At 39.0% G+C, this 19,692-nt stretch overlaps 1 protein-coding gene across 1 annotated transcript in view; it reads left to right on the forward strand.

Annotated features, from left to right (window-relative positions):
• The first annotated feature begins 5,292 nt into the window (after positions 1-5,292).
• The window catches only part of SEPTIN7 (septin 7), a 115,685-nt gene continuing 101,285 nt past the window's right edge, over positions 5,293-19,692 (forward strand). Inside the window, exon 1 of the mRNA XM_087429516.1 lies at positions 5,293-5,421. The gene's annotated coding sequence lies outside the window, so the exon portion shown is untranslated. The remainder of the gene's footprint in view (positions 5,422-19,692) is intronic.

Raw genomic sequence — 19,692 nt, forward strand, 5'->3', positions numbered from 1 at the left:
TAATTATCACAGACAATTAGCAAAACAACGGTATTTGTATAACACTCCATAGTTTACAAAGCACATTCACCTAAAGAATACTTTCGCTTATGTATATTCAGATATTAAGCCTGGGTATTTTTTTTTGCCTATACAGATATTAATTCTGGGCATTTGTGGGGAAGCTTTGATTAAGAAACATTAAGCAGCTCTGTGCCAGAGTTTTGGCAAACTGACATTTATTAATTATTTAACACATACACATTGAACACACATAATACGTGCTAGTGCAGCAATTCTCAAACGTTTGGGCTCAGGATCCGATCACATTCTTACAAATTATTGAGGACCCCAAAGAGTTTTTATGTGGAATCTATCTATTGATACTTACTGCATTAGAAGTTAAAACTGAGAAAATTAAAAATATTATTTATTCATTAAAAATAATAAATCCATTACAGTTATAAATATTTTTATGAAAATAACGGTATCTTGCAAAACAAAAACAAATTAATTTGAAGAGTGCCATTGTTTTACATTTTAGTTTTTTTTTTTTTGTGAGGAAAATCAGCCCTGAGCTAACATCCATGCTAATCCTCCTCTCTCTCTTTTTTTTTTTTTGCTGAAGAAGACTGGCCCTGGGCTAACATCTGTGCCCATCTTCCTCCACTTTATATAGGACGCTGCCACAGCATGGCCTGACAAGTGGTGCATCGGTGCTTGCCCGGGGTTCCGCACCCAGGCCACCAGCAGCAAAGCGTGCGCACTTAACCGCTACGCCACGGGGCTGGCCCCCATTGTTTTACATTTTAGCAAATCCCTTTAATGTCTGGCTTAAAATTAGATAGCTGGATTATTTATGTATTTTTGCATTCAATCTGTTGCAGTTATCACACTTCACGTAGTCTCTGGAAAACTCCACTACATGCTTGTAAGAGAATGAGAATGAAAAAGGTAAAAAAATTCTTAGTATTATAATTAAAATAATTTTGACCTCATGGATCCCCTCGCATCTCGGACGCCTCTGCCAAGGGTTCCCCATTCCACACATTAACCACTGTGTTAGTGCCTGTTACCCAGTTATGACTCAAGAAATATTTGCTGAATGAGATAATGAATACCATACCCTGTCCTAGGTGCTGGGGGTACACAGGTGAACAAGACAAGAGTCCATGCCCTTAAGGAGCTTAGACTCTATGGAAGAGACAAGTATTGACACAAGTGTATTATTAGTACCATCATAGGAGTAAATACAAGATACCATGGCGGGTAAGAGGGTACCTTGCCCAATTTTGGGAGATTAAGGAAGGCTTTTAGAGAAAATGATGGCTAAGCTGAGAGTTAAAGGAGAAAGCCAGGTAAGGGATGCAAGTGTAAAAAGGAGAGTGAAGTGTCCCAGACAGAGGGAGCAGCAAGGCTTGCTTGAGTTTAGCTAGAGAACAAGGCATGGTAGATTGGTCAGAAATGAGGAAATGTATCATGTAAGTTTCCTGAGAGAAAGTTTGAAGACTTTAAACAGGGACTGACATAGTTAAAATTGAGAAAGGTCAACCTGAGTACAATGTGAAGAATGAGTTGGAGTGAGTAGAACAAGGCACCAGGCAGAGAGGCTATTGCAGAGAGCTGAGGCAGGAGAGAATATTGGTCTAGCTAGAATACTAGGAGTGGAGATGGAGAGAAATGGAGAGATGAGAGATCTATGAGAAAGAAAAACCGACAGGACTTTCTGATGGCCGTAGGAGGTAAGAGAGGGGGAGGGGCTAAGTATAATACTCATATTTCTGCCTTAGGCAACTGGGTTGGATGATGATACTATTTAGATATTGGGAACATTAAAACAAGTATAACAAAAATGAGGAGTTTAATTTGGGATATATTGTCTTGAGATATCTTCGAACATCAGAACATATATTTTGAAGGCATCAAGTATGCAGATTTGTAGTAAGGAGAGAGAACTAGACTAGAAATTTATATTTAGGAGACATTAGTATATATATGGTCACTGAAGCCATGGAAGTGAATGAGGATCACCAAAGGAGGTATAAAAAGTGAGATACGAATAAACTGACTAGGACACAACTCTGAGGTAAATGGACATTTAAGTGACAGGCAGAAGATGAAGGTCCTGGAAGGTAAAATAAAGAAGCCAGAGATCTATGAGGAAAATTATGACAGTGTAGTTTCACAAATTAAGGGATGTAAATATAGCAGGCCATGGTCACTAGTATCAAATGCTGCAGAGAGGTCAAGTAAAATAAGAAAAAGGGTCCACTGGACTGAACAAAGAGGTTGTTAAGTGACTTTGTTGAGAATTTCAGTGGAGTGGTAGGGACAGAACCCAGAAGCTTACTGAATAAATAATCCACTGAATGAAGTTCCTAGAAAGGCAGGAGGAGACAGAAGCCAGAGAACAGGCACAAAGAGATAGAATACAGAGAACATGTAGAAATATGTATCCTAGATTGGGGGGGACACCTGATCCATTGTGATGTTTGAAAGGATGGGTGTGGATGCAGGTAGCCTAATGAATGTGGAGGCAGGAATCTGTTGGAGTTCCTCTCTGACGAGTTCTATTTTTTGCTGAGAATAAATGAGGGAGATGGTTTGAAAACAATGAACAAAATCGGAAGTGGAAAAGAGAGCTAACAGAGAAACAAGCTTTGCTTGGTAAAGTTGAAGGCCCATTTGAGGTTGGACACTGTAAAGATGAAGTGGAAGCAATCTACATGGTCTGTCCAGAATTTCAGATCTTTTTTTTTAAAAACCTGTTTCTGAATCAGAAGGTTAAGGTCTAGACTATATTTTATTAGCAAATATAATACTGCAGACAGTGCAGTAGAGATTATAAAATGAATACAATAATTCTCTCTCCACCTCCCCAACATATAATTTATAACATGCACGTGTGCGCACACACACACATTATATAACACTATTAGAACTCCTTATGGAGAAAGTTCCATAGTGTGTCATTATCTCATTGCCTGTAATCCTCCACATAATTTTCAATGGGAAGTAGTGAAGCTCAGGCAAAGAACTTATTAATATTATTTATATTAAGAATTTATTCATTTTCAGAGTGCAAAATAACAAAATTCACCTCTTTCATATCCATTAAGAGATCCCCGTCAAAGAAATATATCAGCAGAGATGGGAGATTTTCTTCTTTATAGACTATTAGATTATATTAAACAATAACAGTATTCAGGATAACTTCGTATTTTAAAATGATCTGTATGTAGGTAACATTTATTGAGAATTTACTATGGACTGGGCACATTTAACTCTCAAAAAATTTCTGTTAGTTAAGTATTATTCCTATTTGTAGATGAGGAAACTGGATCACAGAAAGGTTAAGTAACTTGTCCTTGGGCGTATAGCTAGTAAATAGTAGAGCTGGGATTTGAACCCAGGCAATCTGACTCGAGAGGCCATACGTTTAAACTCCCTGCTACATTGCCTTTTTCAAAGTAGAAATTTAACGAAATTTCCCAAAGTGTGTGCTCATTTGAAGATTCAGAAATTTAACACAGTGATTGATTGGGCAGATGAGTTGTAACAGACTTTATGAGCAGTTCAGTACAAATGGAGATTTAGGAAACTAGAGTAAGTATCAAGACAAAAAATAAGCTGTTTCCTTAGATAAAATTTCCCTCACTAAAAAAAATTACTTGGATACATTTCAAGTATACCGAAGAGTATAGAAAATAATTACAATTTAACACCCTTCACCTAGCCTTAAGGTTTTGCCACATTTTCTGCAGATTATTTTTGGTGGAAAATAAAACATTACAGATACAAGGGAACCCTCCCTATTACATTCCCTTCTCTTCCTCTCTGGAAGTAACCACTATTCCGAATTTGGTTATCTATCGTTTCCTTTATGATTTTCACAGTTTGATCTCACAGTTTCTTATTTTTAAACTTTCATTTATGGTATACCATATGCATCTTCTGCAACTTGCTTTTTTTTCTTCTCAATATTATGTTAATGAATTCGATCTATATTAATATTAGTAGCTTTAGTTAATTTCCATTGTTCAGTATTCTGTGTATGTCAATTTGTCCAATAATGTTACTTATTCATCTATTCTCCTATACCTGGACATGTAAATTGTTTCACTAATATAAGCAATGCTGCTATGAACATTCTTGCGTGGGCTCATGATAATTATATATATATATATATATATATAATTCCTTAACGTCAAGTTTAACAGAAAAGATAATATAAGTGCAGGAACTATACAACGAAGACAGCCATTAGTTTTCAAGAAAGGTACAAAAGACCATAGGTTGTTCTGATCAAAGTGTAGCTACTTTCACCAGAAAGCATTTGGAGAAAGGCTCCAGTGACACAGTTCTAGCCCTTTATTACTTCTTTAACTGTTACCCAATAGTTTTACGTTGTGTCCATTCATTTCCTCAACTAGAGTATGAGCTCCACGAGGACTGAACTGGTCACCAACAAGGTGAGCCAATACAAGCGTGACCGTGGAGAGTTCGCAGTGGAAGCTGCAGCAGCCGAGCCCTTGGCTGTGTCAGGCCACGAGAAAGTGACAGCGGAAGGGGAATGTTGGGACAACCAGGGCCTATTCTCACTTTCCACCCCGAGAGTCAAGGAAGTTGAGGAAACGGGGATGGATGGGGCCACAGTCATCTGCCTCGAAGCGTCTCTTCACTTGCACTCATAATGCTGCCAGGTCAGAAGCTAGGAGCCGAGGCGTGGACGCGGCCCCCGCCCAGAGCGCATCCCAGTCTGGCGTTTTCCAGCGGCGCCTTTTTCCCTTACGCCAATTCCGTAAGGAGGCGCTAAGGCCACACGGGCGGCTCCCGCAGCTCCAAAACCTAACGTGAAATTGCGCGGGGCTGCACTGACGGCAGCCATCTTTAATTCGGGCAAACCCCACCCTCGTGCCCCACCGGCCACTCCCTCTCAGCGTCTCCAGGCTTTTCACCGACAAACGTAACGCGGTTTAACCTTAGAGGCAGTGTTGAAGAAACATGCACAGAGGCCTGACTATTCATGACCCCAGAGGTGCCGAATCCCGCCAAATTAAACATGGCGGCTAAACCCGAGCAGCAAAAGAGTGCTCACACCAATGAAGTCATGCTCGAAGAGGAGCAAGGCGGCGGGGCAGGGAGGGAGTAATCTCGCGAGATCGAAGCCAGCCTCTTCTCGGTCCGGAAGCCTCGTCTGAGGGGGCGGGGGGCGGAGGAGAGAGCGGGAGTCGGGAGAGAGCCAGTGGAGGAATCTGCCTGCTGTCGCCTGCGTAAGCAGGGCAGCGACGCCGGGCGGCTACGCCGCGGAATCGGCGTAGGCGGCTTTGGAGAATCGGCGGGCTGCGCTGCGCCCAGGCTGGTCGCGGAGGGGGGAGGGGATGTCGGTCAGTGCGAGATCCGCTGCTGCTGAGGAGAGGAGCGTCAACAGCAGCACCATGGGTGAGTCTCAGCTTTGGGCCGCCGCGACTCGGGTCGGCGGGTCCGGACGCAGGGGGGCTCTGCGGCCGCCGGACCGAGCGGGAGGAACGCCTTGAGGCGAGGCGGGGGCAGGGGCGAGGGGAGGTGGGGTGGGGGCGACGGCGGGCCCGGGGCGCGGCGGCGGGCCCGGGGGGAGGGGAGGCGGCGGCGGTGACAGTTTGAATTGAATGTGAGGAGAGCCGAGGCGGCGGCATTTCCTGTGCCGCGGCGGGCGGGCCCGAGGAGCGGAGAGACCTGAGCCGCGGCCTCCGCCGCCGCGCCGGAGCGGGGTCGTCTTTGCCCGGCCCCCGGCTCCCGCGGCCCTGCTTCCTCGGTCGGCGGCCGCAGCCCCCGCGGCAGAGCTCCCCTCGTGGGGGAGTGGGCCTGGCCGGGAGGGTGGGGATGTGTGTGCGCGCCCGGGTGAGGGTGCTGTGTGGGCCGGCCCCGGGAGGGCGGCGGCGGGGAGGGAGGAAGAAGGATGCACCAGGCTGAAGCTGCGGTGGAGGCGGCGGCGGCGGCGGCGGCGGCGGCGGCGGCGGCTGCAGCGGCTCCAGCCACCGCGTCGCCTCCTGGCTCCCCCTCCCCGCCTCTCGGGGTTTCCCTTCCCCAGCCGCGACCCCGAGGGCCGGTGGATGGTGGGCGAGGCTGCCGTACGGAGGATAAGAAGCCTGGTTTGGGCTTAATTTTTAGGAAAAAGGAGAAAGAGAACATCTGGGAAGGGCGCCCTCCCGAGGAGTGGAAAGGGTGGGAAGGGTCGCTGGAGAAGGGAGGGAGTTGGAGATACGGTCTGGTGATGTTTAAGGAAATTAATTTTTGAAAATATTTAAGTATTCTCAGTTATTCTCTTAAGAAGCCCTTTCATTTCCTTTCCTCCCCCACATATTGGAAAAAGAACAGGCCATTTCATTCACATTTTCCACTCCTGAGTTCCATTTCATACTGTGTGTATAGTAGAAAATAAGCGTCTGAGATTTTTCTAACACATTTCCATTTGCTAAGTTACATTTTGAGAGTACGCTGTTTCAAATCTGGGTTTTTGTAGTGTAGGGAAAGAATTTGTGACGTCTAAGTGTTTGCTTAGTTACTGAAAAAACTTATTCCTGCAAGTTTATTGTTCGAGTTCAACTTGAACTCTGATTTCTTTTGCTTTGTTATTTTGATGAAATGGAAAAACATCTTCCTGAGTGCCCTTGAGAATCTGAATGAGCAGATAACCTAGAATCAGGAGCATTTGACTTGTTTCACATGTTTATGTACATACAGGTGATGAGTATATCAGTTCCCCCGCCCCCCGAGTTTATAAGCAATTTGAGGAGGGAACTTTTTAGGCATTAAGTGTACAGGTATGGGTGAAATTTATGGAATCCTGATAGACTGGAAGGATGGTCCCTTAGCACGATATAAACAATTATTAAGCTAGTTACTGATGCTTGGATCCCTTATTCCTTCAAATAGCAAGGGAAGGAGCAAGGGGGGAGGGCAGGAAACACTCTTTCATCCCACCCAGCTGTTCAGTGGGTGGGGCTAGAGGAGACAGTGTTGAGAGGAGCTTTGAAATAAATGTGGAAGCTACATAGATGGTTTGTATGGTCATTCTGTGATGGGACAGCATGATGGAGCCAGGTTCTCTTAATACAGTTACTAAAAATGTCACATGCACTCTTAGGCTTACAGAATTGAAGTTCATAACTGATAATAGAAATTTATTTTGTGTTTACATCAAGTAGATTTTAATTTACAGAAAGAATATTATATTTTTGTAATTTAGTTAAGAATTTTTGGTTTCAGTTTTGATTTGGAGATAAGGTATTCAATACATAACTACATGAAAGGTAGTGTTATCAATAGATTATGTTTCAGAAGTTTGTTAGAAAAATTAGTTGTTTGGATTTGTGCATTTTCCCTTAGAAATACTCTTAAATAAGTCCATGCCAGAACTTTTGAGCTAGTCTGAGACAAGGTAGGATTCCTGACAGACTTTAAAGCAATTGTAGAGGGTTAACAAGGACAACAACACAAACATCTCCCCCCCTCAAAAAAAACAGAAACAAAAACAAAAACGCTTGGAGAGGAGGAAGAGTTAGATTGTGGTTTCCAAGGTCTCAATAATGCGAGGTGGTCAGATGACCAGACCAGTCTGAGTGAAGATAGTGGTAGAGCAGGTTGGCTTCCGACTTCTTATAATTTGATGGTATACATATTCACTAAAGACTTTTCTGGGTTTTACCAATAGAGTGTTGTTACCTGACCAAATTATCAGCTGAGAACCATGTTTCATATTTTGAGCTAATAAGCTATCTTCAGTTTTTCGTTAGAGGTTGAAAATTTTTATTGTAACGTTTATGCATTTTACTAAATTTTGAGAAAGTTTTTTGTATGTTCTTTCTGTACTAAGTTTGGACTGTAAATAACAAAATTTATTGTGCAATGAAACTGATGTAGAAAAAATGTGTTTTTGAGAAGAATTTTAAGGTAGCATGATTATGGGTTAGGCTTGCCAGATGAGAGCATACTGTTAAATGTAGACTGTTGATCTCTTCACCAGTGTTTTGCAGACTGCAAGTTGAGATCTATTAGTGGGTCTTGAAATAAATTTTGTGGATTTCTGCTAATACTTTTTAAAAAGTAGGAAAGAAATAGAAAATATTAATATATTGCATTTAGTATGAATTTTTTGGGGGGGGGAATTTTGTTTTTAAAGTATTGTGTATTGGATTGGGATATAACATTTCTTTTTTATTAAGGATTATGGTCAAAAAAGTTTATAAAAACACTTGGGGGACGTGTGATATGGATGGGTCAAGTCAAAGTTCTTTAAATCTTACGGTAGAGGTTGGAGGTCCTGGTGTGAGAAGGGAAGACTTTAAATGCTATTACGTGCATGTCGCTTTTTCTTGTTTTGAATTCATTTATTCTGTACTCCATATAGCTAGTCTGGTTAGAGAGGTCTGGGGCATACTTCTGCTTGGAGGAGATCATTTCCCAAAACCAGGTAGAAATCAGGGTGGGTCCCAAAAGAAGATAGTATCATTCGGTGACTCTGCTCTAGGCCTGGAGGAGAAATGTTTTTTTTTTTTTTTGGTCTTGTCCTTTTGCATCATCAGAGATCAAGAGAGCCAAGTTTTGAGCATGAACCTGGGGAAAAGGGGCCAAGGAGGCAGCTTGGTTTGCTTTCAGTGTTGAAGGCCTTAGGCTAGACACACAAAAAGTCCTTGTGATTCCTACGTGGTGCAGTCTACCCAGCTCTCCAGAGGTGGGGATTACACATAGGTGTTTAAGTTCAAAGTGTTAGTGATAACAGAGAAATATAGTATAATGATTAAGAATATGAGCTTTGGTGTCAGACAGACTTTGCTGTCTGACAAATCCTGGCTTTGCCATTTACTAGATGTGTCAGTCAAGATAGGTTAGGTTAGTGCTTCTCAAACTGATGAAGGACCCTTCCTTCTCCCTCCCTCCCTCTTCTTTCTTTCTCTTTCCAATCCACTGTTGACTGATACCATTGTAAAATACAAAGTACTGCAAAATTCTAAAAAATCAAGGTGAAATATGGCAAAATACATGCCCTAATTTTTTATTAGATCCAATAGACATAAAAGTATTCTGCTATAAAAATTTCCATTTTTATGCTCTCAATTTCTGTCCTTCTCTGATATAAACTGGTAAACAGTTCAGACTGGCTCACTGGTCCACAGACCACACTTTGAATAGCACTGGGTTAGATCATGCTGCAGTAACAAATAGCCCTAAAAATTCTAGTAGAGGTAGTTAAAGATGAGGTCTTGCCTGTCAATCTAAAGTTTGTGTACTTTGCTTTAGGCAAGTGTTTCTTACCTTCAAAATACTTTGAAGGTTGAGGAGAGTAAGTAAGTACCCCTGAGGTTGAGGAGTAAAGTCTGAAGCTGTTCCTGCTTACATTATTTTGAAATTTTTAAAAAAAATCTTAGGTACTCATGTGACATATGCATTTTATATTTGTTTGCTTTATATACAATATAAAGATGACCCACTCCTGCTTCCTCCCCAATCTGGAAGTAAAAATGGACTCTCCTGAAGATGTAACATGTTAACTCTGTTATTTTGTTTATTTCTGGGGCCACAACTGTGTACTTTGGTAGCTTCATTTGAGAGATGAGGCTCCAAATCAGAGTGTCTCAAACTCGGCACTATTGCAATTTGGAATTTTTATAATTCTTTGAGGGGCTGTCCTGTGCGTTGTACGTTTACCAGCATCTTTGGCATCTAACCACTAGATGCCAGTAGCACTCCCCTTCCCCAGTTGTAATAATAAAAAAAAATGTCTGCAGACATTGCCAGGTGTCACCTGGCAGGGAGAATCACCCCAGATTGAGAACCACTGTACTAGGTGGTGGAGAGCCATTGAAGGATCATAGAAGATGGAGAAGAAAGATGTCTTTGTTAACCATCTGGTCCATAAGTCGTCCTCCTAGAACTCCTACCGTTTAATACTTAGTATTTCCCAAACTTGGGAATCGGAATCACCTAGGTAGCTTTTTTTTGTGTGTAAGTTTATCATTTAATTCATGAATTTTTGAAAAACGTGATCAGTAATTACTGGACATACAACATTATGCTAGGTCAGTGTTTTCCAAAGTATAAATGATAACCTCATGCATGAGGGTCAACCCAGGGCCCCTTGTTAAAAATGCAGGTTAACTGGTTCCCACCACAGACCCAGTGATTTGCAGACTCTGAGGGGGCCCAGGAATCTGCATTTCCAAATGTTTTCCAAATTATTGCAAAGTAACTTTATTGAGGTATAGTTTTCATACAATAAAATGCACGTATTTTAAGTGTTTAGTTCAATGAAGATTGACATACACCATGTAGTTTTTATTCCAATCAAGATACAGAACATTTTCATCACCTCTGAGTTTCTTGTGCCCCTATGCAGTTATCGCCCTACTGCTCCAGGTAACTGCTGATCTGATTTCTAATATCCATAGATTAGTTTTCTTTTTTTTTAAACAGCTTTATTGAGATATAATCCATATACAGTTGACTCATGTAAAGTGGTTTTTCTTAGTAGCTTTTTCAAGTTTTCCCCCCTTAACTTCTTTGTTGTGAAAGATTTGAAATGTGAAGGAAACATGAAACAATAGTAAAATGATCACCTTGCTACTTTTAGAAGGATAACAGATTCTAGTAGTCTTCCAGAGTTTGATAAACAGTAGGCTTGGGATTGAGCTCTGAATGTTTTTTGGAAAAATCAAAACCATTTTTTTCCAGTTTTACTTTCTTTGTAAAATATATTTGAAATACTCTCACAGTGGCAGTTGGAGATTATTGTAAACTTCATTAATGTAACGAATATTTGACTCCCAACAAGTGTTGGACACTGCAAAACAGTAGCAATCAAGAAAGCTATGGCCCCTGGCCTTATGGATGTTACATAGTGTTTGTATTATGATTTCTGAAAATACTTATTTATTTTGGGGGGAGTTAATATATTTGTGAAATAGGTAATACAGTCACTTGGTTCAAAATTCAAAAGGTTAAAAAGAGGTGTGTAGTGAAATCTTCCTATTCCTATCCCCAAGTCACCCAGTTTCGTACTCCTTAGGCAATCTATTTAACAGTTTCTTATATGTGCTTTTGGAGATGATTTTTGCGTATACAAGCAAAAAATGTATATCCCTTCTGCCCCCACCCATAGTAGCATCACGCACACATTCTTCCTCACCTTTTAATTTTTCCCACTTAGTGTATCTTAGATTATTCCATATCAGTACATGAAGAGCATTCTTACTCTTTTATACAACTGCATAATTCCATCATATGGATAGGCTGTGATTTGTTTAACGTGTTCTGATAGGCATTTATTTTCAGTATTTTGCTGTTATAAACCATGATATGATGAGTAACTTGGGACACTGATCATTTCTCATGTGTTAGTATCTCAGAGCTTTTGGACACTTCGATACAAGACATTATCAGTTAAAGTGGTAGAATTGATATTAAGTCATTACTAGCTTAGGACTTCAACACTCAGGTTTATTCATTTAACAGATATATGTCTTGTGCCTGCTGTATGCTGGGCACTGGGGAAACTGAGTTAAATGCTGCGACAGTAGAAATAGAAGACGTAGTGATTAAGAGTTTAGGTTCTGGAGTCGGACCTGGATTCACATCCTTAAAGCTTAACTGAACCTTGGGCAAGTAACAAAACTTTTCTGTTTCCATCTCTATAAAGTGAGAATCATAAAGTTATTGGAGAATTAAATGAGATAATACATGGCAAGTCCTTAGCCTGGCATATAACAAGCACTTAGATGTTAGTTTAAACAGAAGAGTTAGACTGTATGGCAATTGACTATTTACTTTTCTGCCTCCGTTTATAAGTTTCTTAAAGTTAAGGACTGTGTTTTGTTCCCTTTTGTATTCCCAACCTGGCATTTATGATATGATACAGTGAGAGTACAGAGCAGGATACCTTTTCCAAACTGGAAAAGGTGAATCTTTAAAGGTGGGTAGGAGTGATTAGCCAGAGGAAGAAGAGGAAGGATGCTTATTTTAGGCTGAGAAATCATGGTGATGTAGGTTCTGAGTCTAGAGAGGTAAGCAGAGATCTGATCTGCTGTGCTGAGAATTTTTAAAAAATCTTTATTGAAGGATTTTAAAAGGGAAGAATGGTAACCATGAGCATCTGGATGATTATTCCAGTAGAGTTAGATAGAGCACCAAGCTAGGGCCGGTGAATTGAGGGATGTTAATATAGCCAGTCCTAACTAAAAGAGGAAGGACAGAACTAGGGCAATGGCAAAGCGGGTGAAGTATAGGGGATGGTTGTGAGGTATTTGGTATGTGAGGGGATGTAGGTGGTGAGTAATGAATTCAGAATATCTGAACTTTCTGACTTGAGTGAATGGGTGATAAGTAGGTACCGTTTCTTGAGATAGGTAATTTAAAACATGAAATTGAGAGACCTGGAGATATCTAAGTGAGCATGTCTGGTAAAGTCTCAATACTAGGAGAGACATCTAGGATGGAAAATAAACATTTTAATATTATTGTAAATTATTCATTTGTGCTTAGAATTTTTATGTTTAGTAATTGAATCTGCCATATTAAACAAAAGCTATACTCTAGTTTGGTCAGTAAATTTGTTAGTACTTTTTTTTAAGGCTTGGTATTTGTAGTTTGGTGAGCAGAATTAAAAGAAATTGGAATAAAGTGATTTGTGTGAAACTTCAAAGTTGGAGGGACTGAGGTCACCATTTTTTGAGTAGTACTGAAATGTTTACTTATTTAAAATTTCTACTGGTACATTTCACAGCAGTAGCTGTTTCAAACTAAGGGTCACGCTAATGTTTCTTTACACAAATGACATTTTGTATTCTTATATATTCAAATTGTTCATTCAGATTGTAATCAGAGTTCTTTCTTTTTGAGGAAGATTTTGGTATATATTGTCAATCAATTTTAGAGAATACTGTAAATATTTTGAGTGAGATCATTATTTGTGTAAAAGGAGGCAAAGTCTTCATAGTAATTTTATCTTAGTGCTTTGTGTTTATACTGTTACTAAAATACCCAAGGTACCACCTCATTTGTTACATGTGACATCTGGGATGTGAGGTGATCTAAACAAGGAAAATTTTTTCAGTAACTAGTATACCTTCAAGCATCAACATTTTAAACCATTTTTAATTTTAAAAAGTTTAATAGATATACTTAGTTCCTTTTATGATTAAACAAATTAACCAGGAGGAAAAAAAACCATTAAATTATTTCAATCACTGAAGGTTAATTTGTGTTCTTTCTTAATTACATATATTTTTTTCATGGTTGTAATTAGTGGTCTCTTAGTGGTTAGTGGTTCTTAACCCTGGTCAGGCATTAGAAACACTTCTAGTGCTTAACAAACTTGGAAACTCATTAATTCACTAGGTGTGAGATGAGGTTCAGAAATTTGCGTTTTAGGTATTTTAGGTAATTCTGATGAACAGCCAGGGTTGATAACCTCAGGTGTGAATTCTATATTTTGAGGTGCAGTATATGTAAAAGTACTCTGTAATACAGAACCAGTGTTGATATTCTAATTTACCTAGCCATTTTATTATTTTGAGACATTTCATAGTTTCCCTATTTTAGAATTATAAGTAGTATTTTAAAGAGTATCTTTAAACACACTTCTTCCCCAGTTATTTTCCTAGGGTATTTGTTAGTTTGGTATCTTAAACTTGTCTTAATTTACATTTCTTATATTACTGGAGAGAGATATTTATTATGTATAAACTGATTAGCTTCCCTGCTTTCAGTAGAATATCATGAATTTGTTAAAATCACCATCAGGAGTGTTTGGTTTTGTGCTGTGACTTACAATATGGGACTATTAAGTAATGCAATATGAGAGTCATTTTTGTTTTTTAACTATACATAGCTTTTCACATTTTTCTGCTCTCATGGATGTACCTACTTTCTTCTTTCCTTGAATTTTGTAGCTATCCAGTTTGCTGTTATAAATTTTTGTATTTTATTGCTCAGTTTTTATTTCCTGGTTCATTTCTTTATTGAAGGCCTGCTATCTGTTAAGCACTGAGTTAAGATTTCCATTTCTGGTTCCCAGCTATATTCTGTATAATTGATAAGCTGAGTGAAAGGGAAATAAATTTAAGTAGAAATCATTCTTGTTCTATGGATGTATAAAATAGTGTGCAAATAGAAAAGAACCTCAAAAACCAAAACATGTAGTCATTGTATAATTTGCAAAGGCCATTGATGCTTAGAGGACAACTTGTAGTCTGTTGGTTTTCTCGTTGCTGAGAAGGGTGAATCGAGTAGTTAACATTTCTCTAGTTTGTTTGGAGACATGAGAACTTGGCACAAAAGGATGAAATTAGTGATCCTAGATAGAACTATAGTCAGGCCTGCCTTAGGTTTTGTATAGAAGATAAAAGTTGGTCTAATACAGAACAACTAGGAATTACTTTATGAGATGATTAATTCAGCTGTGAGCCAGAAAGATAACTAGAATGACTTAGCTGGCAAGTGGACCCACCAGATACTTAAGTTTGTGTTGGACCATGGTACTGTGCTGTTAGAAGGATAAATACATGGTTGTAGTTCCTTTTTTTTCTTTTTTGAAATTTTGGAATAATTTTAGACTTGCTGAAAAGTTGCAGCCCCTGTCTTATTGAACGTTAAATATTTGGTCAACATGGAGGAAGTGCAGAAATAATAGCACAGACATGCAAATACAACATGTTATATGAAATAAATACACCATTGACATTAGTACTGGTTAGGAGAAAGCAAATAAGGGAGAAGTTTTATGCTTGATGGAAACATCTTTTAGTTGACTCTGTGTTGGAAGTTTTTGGGTAGGGCTGAGAGATTCCATTGTTTTTTTTTTTTTTTTTTTTTTTTTTTTAAAGATTTTATTTATTCACTTTTTTCCCCCCAAAGCCCCAGCAGACAGTTGCATGTCATAGGTTCACATCCTTCTAGTTGCTGTACGTGGGACTCAGCCTCGCGCTGGACGGAGAAGCGGTGCCCCGGGGCGCGCCCGGGATCCGAACCCGGGCCGCCAGCATCAGAGCGCGCGCACTTAACCGCTAAGCCACGGAGCCGGCCCTCCATTGTTTTTTAATTGAAGGATGGGTGTTCTAAGTATAGTCAGTCACTAGTGGATTCCGTTTAACAAATTAGAATCTAACCAAGATAAACAAAGGAGTTTCTTTCCTATCAAGTAGTTTCCTCATTGGTCTTATTGCTTCCAGTCTCTTCCCACTTTATTTAATTCTTTGTAAGATTATTGTACCAAAAACACTACTTTCATAAAATAATTGACCTATTGTAGAACTTTAAATATCTTTCTGTTATTTATGGTGTAGGCTTCTAAGGTTCTTGTTAAAAATACTGTTTTCGGGGCCCTACCACCAAGATTCTAATGCTGTACTTCTAGGCTGGGGCCCCAGTATCTATTTTCATCAAGCTCCCTGGATTCTTCTGATTACAGCCACATTTAGGAATCACTTATCTGCAAGATGAAAGCCCAGAGGCTTTAATAATAGCTGTCGTCTATTACACAACCACTATAACTGTCATTTATTGAACTTATTGTACATGAAGTGCTAAATATTTCATATGTACCTTCCAATAACTTCATAAAGATGCTATCCCAGTCTGAGGCTCAGAAAGATTATATAACTTACCCACCAGAGGGTAGCTCTAAGTTATAGCAAATATTGGAATTCAGAATTCTAGCTATGCATATACTGCTTTGTAATTCTTTCATATGTTCTTTCCTTAAAAACTTAGGCAGACATTTTAGGGCCTCCTTGGTTTGGCTTTTTCCTTATACTCAGATCAAATCATGTTTTGCATTCTTGCTTCTACTTATGCTGCTCTTACCTACCTTGAAGTCTCATCATCCATTAAGGAAAGCCTAGCTCAAAACTACTCACTATGGGAAACTTTTCCCAACTGAGTCTTTGATTCTTTTGAACTTTGAGTTCAAGTTCCCTTACCTTGAACTGTTAAGACTACTCTTTTAGTACGTAACAACACCGTCAATTTTTTATGTGTTATCAGTTAGTTATTGTTTATATTTAATATTATAAAAATTGTTGGTGGGATAGTATTGCAGTGGGTGGCATGCTTTTTTGAGCTCCCCACTGATTTCTAGCTTCATTGTATATAGTACTGATCTTGAGTAAAATGTTGTTTTTATAATGAAATATAAGTTGAAGACCTTGGTTCTGGATAAAATTAGAATTTGCGGTTTTGAGGTATCAAATTATTTTGGTTATTTCAGTAGTTCACCAAGGCATGCTTTTCAAATCTTTGGTTGTAGAGTAAATTTATAAACATACAGAAACATTTATCATAATTTATTAATAATTTCAACAGTAATTTAATTCGGTTTGCAATACAATTTTTTAAAAGTACTTTCTTAGGACCTGTATTAGTCTGCTAGGGCTGCCATAACAGAATATCGCAGATTGGGTGGTTTTAACCACAGATTATTTTCTCACAGTTCTGGAGGCTGGAAGTCCAAGATTAAGGGGCCAGCAGGCTTGGTTTCTGGTGAGGGCTCTTCCTGGCTTGTGGACAGCTGCCTTCTCAATGTGCCCTCACATCGCCTTTCCTCTGTGCATGCGTGGAGGGAAAGATATTTCTAGTGTCTCTTCCTCTTCTTGAAAGGACACCAGTTCCGTGTGATTGGGCCCCCACTCTTATGACCTTTTTTTTTTTTTTTTATTTTTGTGAGGAAGATCAGCCCTGAGCTAACATCCGTGCCAATCCTCCTCTTTTTGCTGAGGAAGACTGGCCCTGAGCTAACATCCGTGCCCATTTTCCTCCACTTTGTGTGGGACACCACCACAGCATGGCCTGACAAGCGGTGAGGTGCGTGCCCGGGATCCGAACCCAAGCTGCCAGCAGTGGAGCGCACGCACTTCTTAACACTACACCATGGGGCCGGCCGTCTTATGACCTCCTTTACCCTTAATTACCTCCTTAAAGGCCCTATCTTGAAATACAGTGACATTAGGGGTTAAGGCTTCAACATGATTTTTTGGGGGACACAATTCAGTCCATAACAGGAATCAAATTTCTATTTTCCTATATGGTGTTGTAATGTAGGTAAGCTATAGAAAACTTTCTTAAAAACAGGTAATGATGAATACTTTATTTTTACTTATATTTCTTTTTATCAGACAATGCTAAGATTGAATATCAGTCAAACATTTTGAGTCATGGGATTCGACATTCTGACAAATGGCTTTGATGTTGTTAAGAAGCAAATTTTTTTTTTGAGATACATATTACGTACTGGAAATAACCTGAATTCTTTGACAGAACTGCTATGTTGTGTTCAGAATGAATGCTACAGTAAAATACGGAGTGATATATAAGTCATGAGTGCACAAGGCATAGTAGTGACTGATTAAAATGGAATAAAGTTAATCATTTTACAATTTTAAGTATGTTCTTCATATTCTTTTCTAATTTTTCTGATATTTTCACAAGATCTCAGGATTGGAAAATGTATTGTCATTTAATCTAATTATGCAAACGGTGCTCATGTTCCCCCTGCAGTGTACCTTTCAAGTGGCTGTCCAACCCTGCCCTGTCCAGTGCTGTAGCCACAAGCAAGTATGGCTGATGAGCACTTGAAATGTGGCTGGTTTGAGTTGAGATTTGGTATAAGGGTGAAATATGCAGAGGATTTTGAAAGGACTTACTTTGAAAAACAAAAAATAACTTGCTAGTTTTTATATTGATTGCATGTTGAAATAATGTTTTGGGTATATTGAGTTGATAAAATATATCATTACAATTAATTTTACTTGTTTCTTTTTGCTTTTTTAATGTGGCTACTAGAAAATTTAATATTACATATGTGGTTTGTATTATATTTCTGATGGACAGAGGTGGTCTAACCTGTGTTTGAAATTCACTGCCTTCTGAGGAAGCACATTTCATCTTTGAATAGCTCTCTCTCAATTTTTTTCTTCCTATTTTGGAATATATCTGAAGTCTGTCTTTGGTATTTGTATTCAGAAGTTCTCATTTACTCCTTGAGACCAAAAAGATGAGTCTAATTTTTCTTTTTAATGTTATTGTATAATAGTTTGAAGACAACTCTGAGTCTTTTATAGAGACTTTTAGTCTTTCCGTTTCCTTTACAAGGTTTATATGGCAGGGGGTTATATCCCTCCAGCCATCCAGTTACTGCCGTCTAAACTTTGTTCATTTGGTACATATCCCTGTTGACACCAGGAACTGGATATCTTGTGATCTTAAAATTACAGATCAGAATACATCAATCTGGGCCGGCCCCGTGGCTTAACGGTTAAGTGTGAGCACTCGGCTACTGGCGGCCCGGGTTTGTATCCCGGGCGCGCTCCAACGCACCACTTCTCTGGCCATGCTGAGGCCGTGTCCCACATACAGCAACTAGAAGGATGTGCAACTATGACATACAACTATCTACTGGGGCTTTGGGGAAAAAAAGGAGGAGGATTGGCAATAGATGTCAGCTCAGAGCCGGTCTTCCTCAGCAAAAAGAGGAGGATTAGCATGGATGTTAGCTCAGGGCTGATCTTCCTCACAAAAAAAAAAAAAAAAACCACTGGAAAAAAAAATAAAAGAATACATCAGTCTTTTGTCTTGTTCTACATGCTATATAAGTCTGTTATTGAGGCCTAAAATTAAATTACCTTTTAGGGTAACTTTATTTACTTATTGTCCTACTGACTTTCGGAGCGTAATGTCAACTGAGATGTCTCTACCTTTTCCTCTTGTTCTGCTATTGTTTTATCTTCCTTTTTCAACACTTTTTTTTTTATTAGAAGAATTTGTTGATTGGGTGAAATGTGTCCCACCACCTCCTCCTTACTTTTGCAGTGCTATTTTATATTTCGGATCTTAACTGAAACTTTGTCTTTCAGATTTTGGTTTGGAGGTGGGGAAAAAGGACATGGTTTGAATGCACATTTTTCCATATTAAATTTCGCTTGGATTCTGAGTGTGTCATATGAAGTTATTTGGTAACTTTCTCAGCTTTTATCATCTGGAGGTTTGACAGGCGTCTCTTTTTATGTTTTCGTCAAAGTATTGACTAATGTTATCTGGGCTTAGTTAAGGATGGATCCTTGTGGTGTATAATTCTGAAGTTGACATACAACTAACCAGCTATTAATTCATCTTATTTTATTAGTGTTCAAGCCTTTAATTCTCTACCTTGCCCATATTCACATCATGATTAAAATCTTGTCAGAATTATCTCCCATTATTTCTTCCTTTGCAATCTAATGAACTTGTCAGAAATGGGAAATAAGGAACATCTGACTTATTGATTAAAAAGAAAACCCTTACTGACTTGTGGTGAACAAGACTTCATTTTCTTTCTGTTATTCTTTTTTTTTTTTTTTAGTGGAAATGCTTCAGGTTCCTTATTAATAACTTGGAAAATAGAAAATAATATAAAACTGAATTACCTTCAAGTTCAGTTAGCAAAAGACAACCAGTGTTAAAATTTGGAAATATTTTCTTTTCGGCTTTTTTCTTGTAAACTTTTTAAAAACCTGTAATGATGGTGCCACGTGATTACATTTCCCTTGGCTTAAATATTTAGGCTAGGTCATAGGTAGGTGTGTGTTTAACTTTTTAAGAAATTGCCAAACTATTTTCCACCATAGTTGTGACATTTTACATTTTCATCAACAGTGTATAAGAATTCTAATTGCTTCACATAATTACCAACACTTGGGATGGTCACTG

Source organism: Ceratotherium simum, chromosome 1, assembly GCF_057802395.1.
Source record: "Ceratotherium simum simum isolate JZ-2026a chromosome 1, ASM5780239v1, whole genome shotgun sequence".
In the NCBI taxonomy this organism is placed as follows: domain Eukaryota; kingdom Metazoa; phylum Chordata; class Mammalia; order Perissodactyla; family Rhinocerotidae; genus Ceratotherium; species Ceratotherium simum.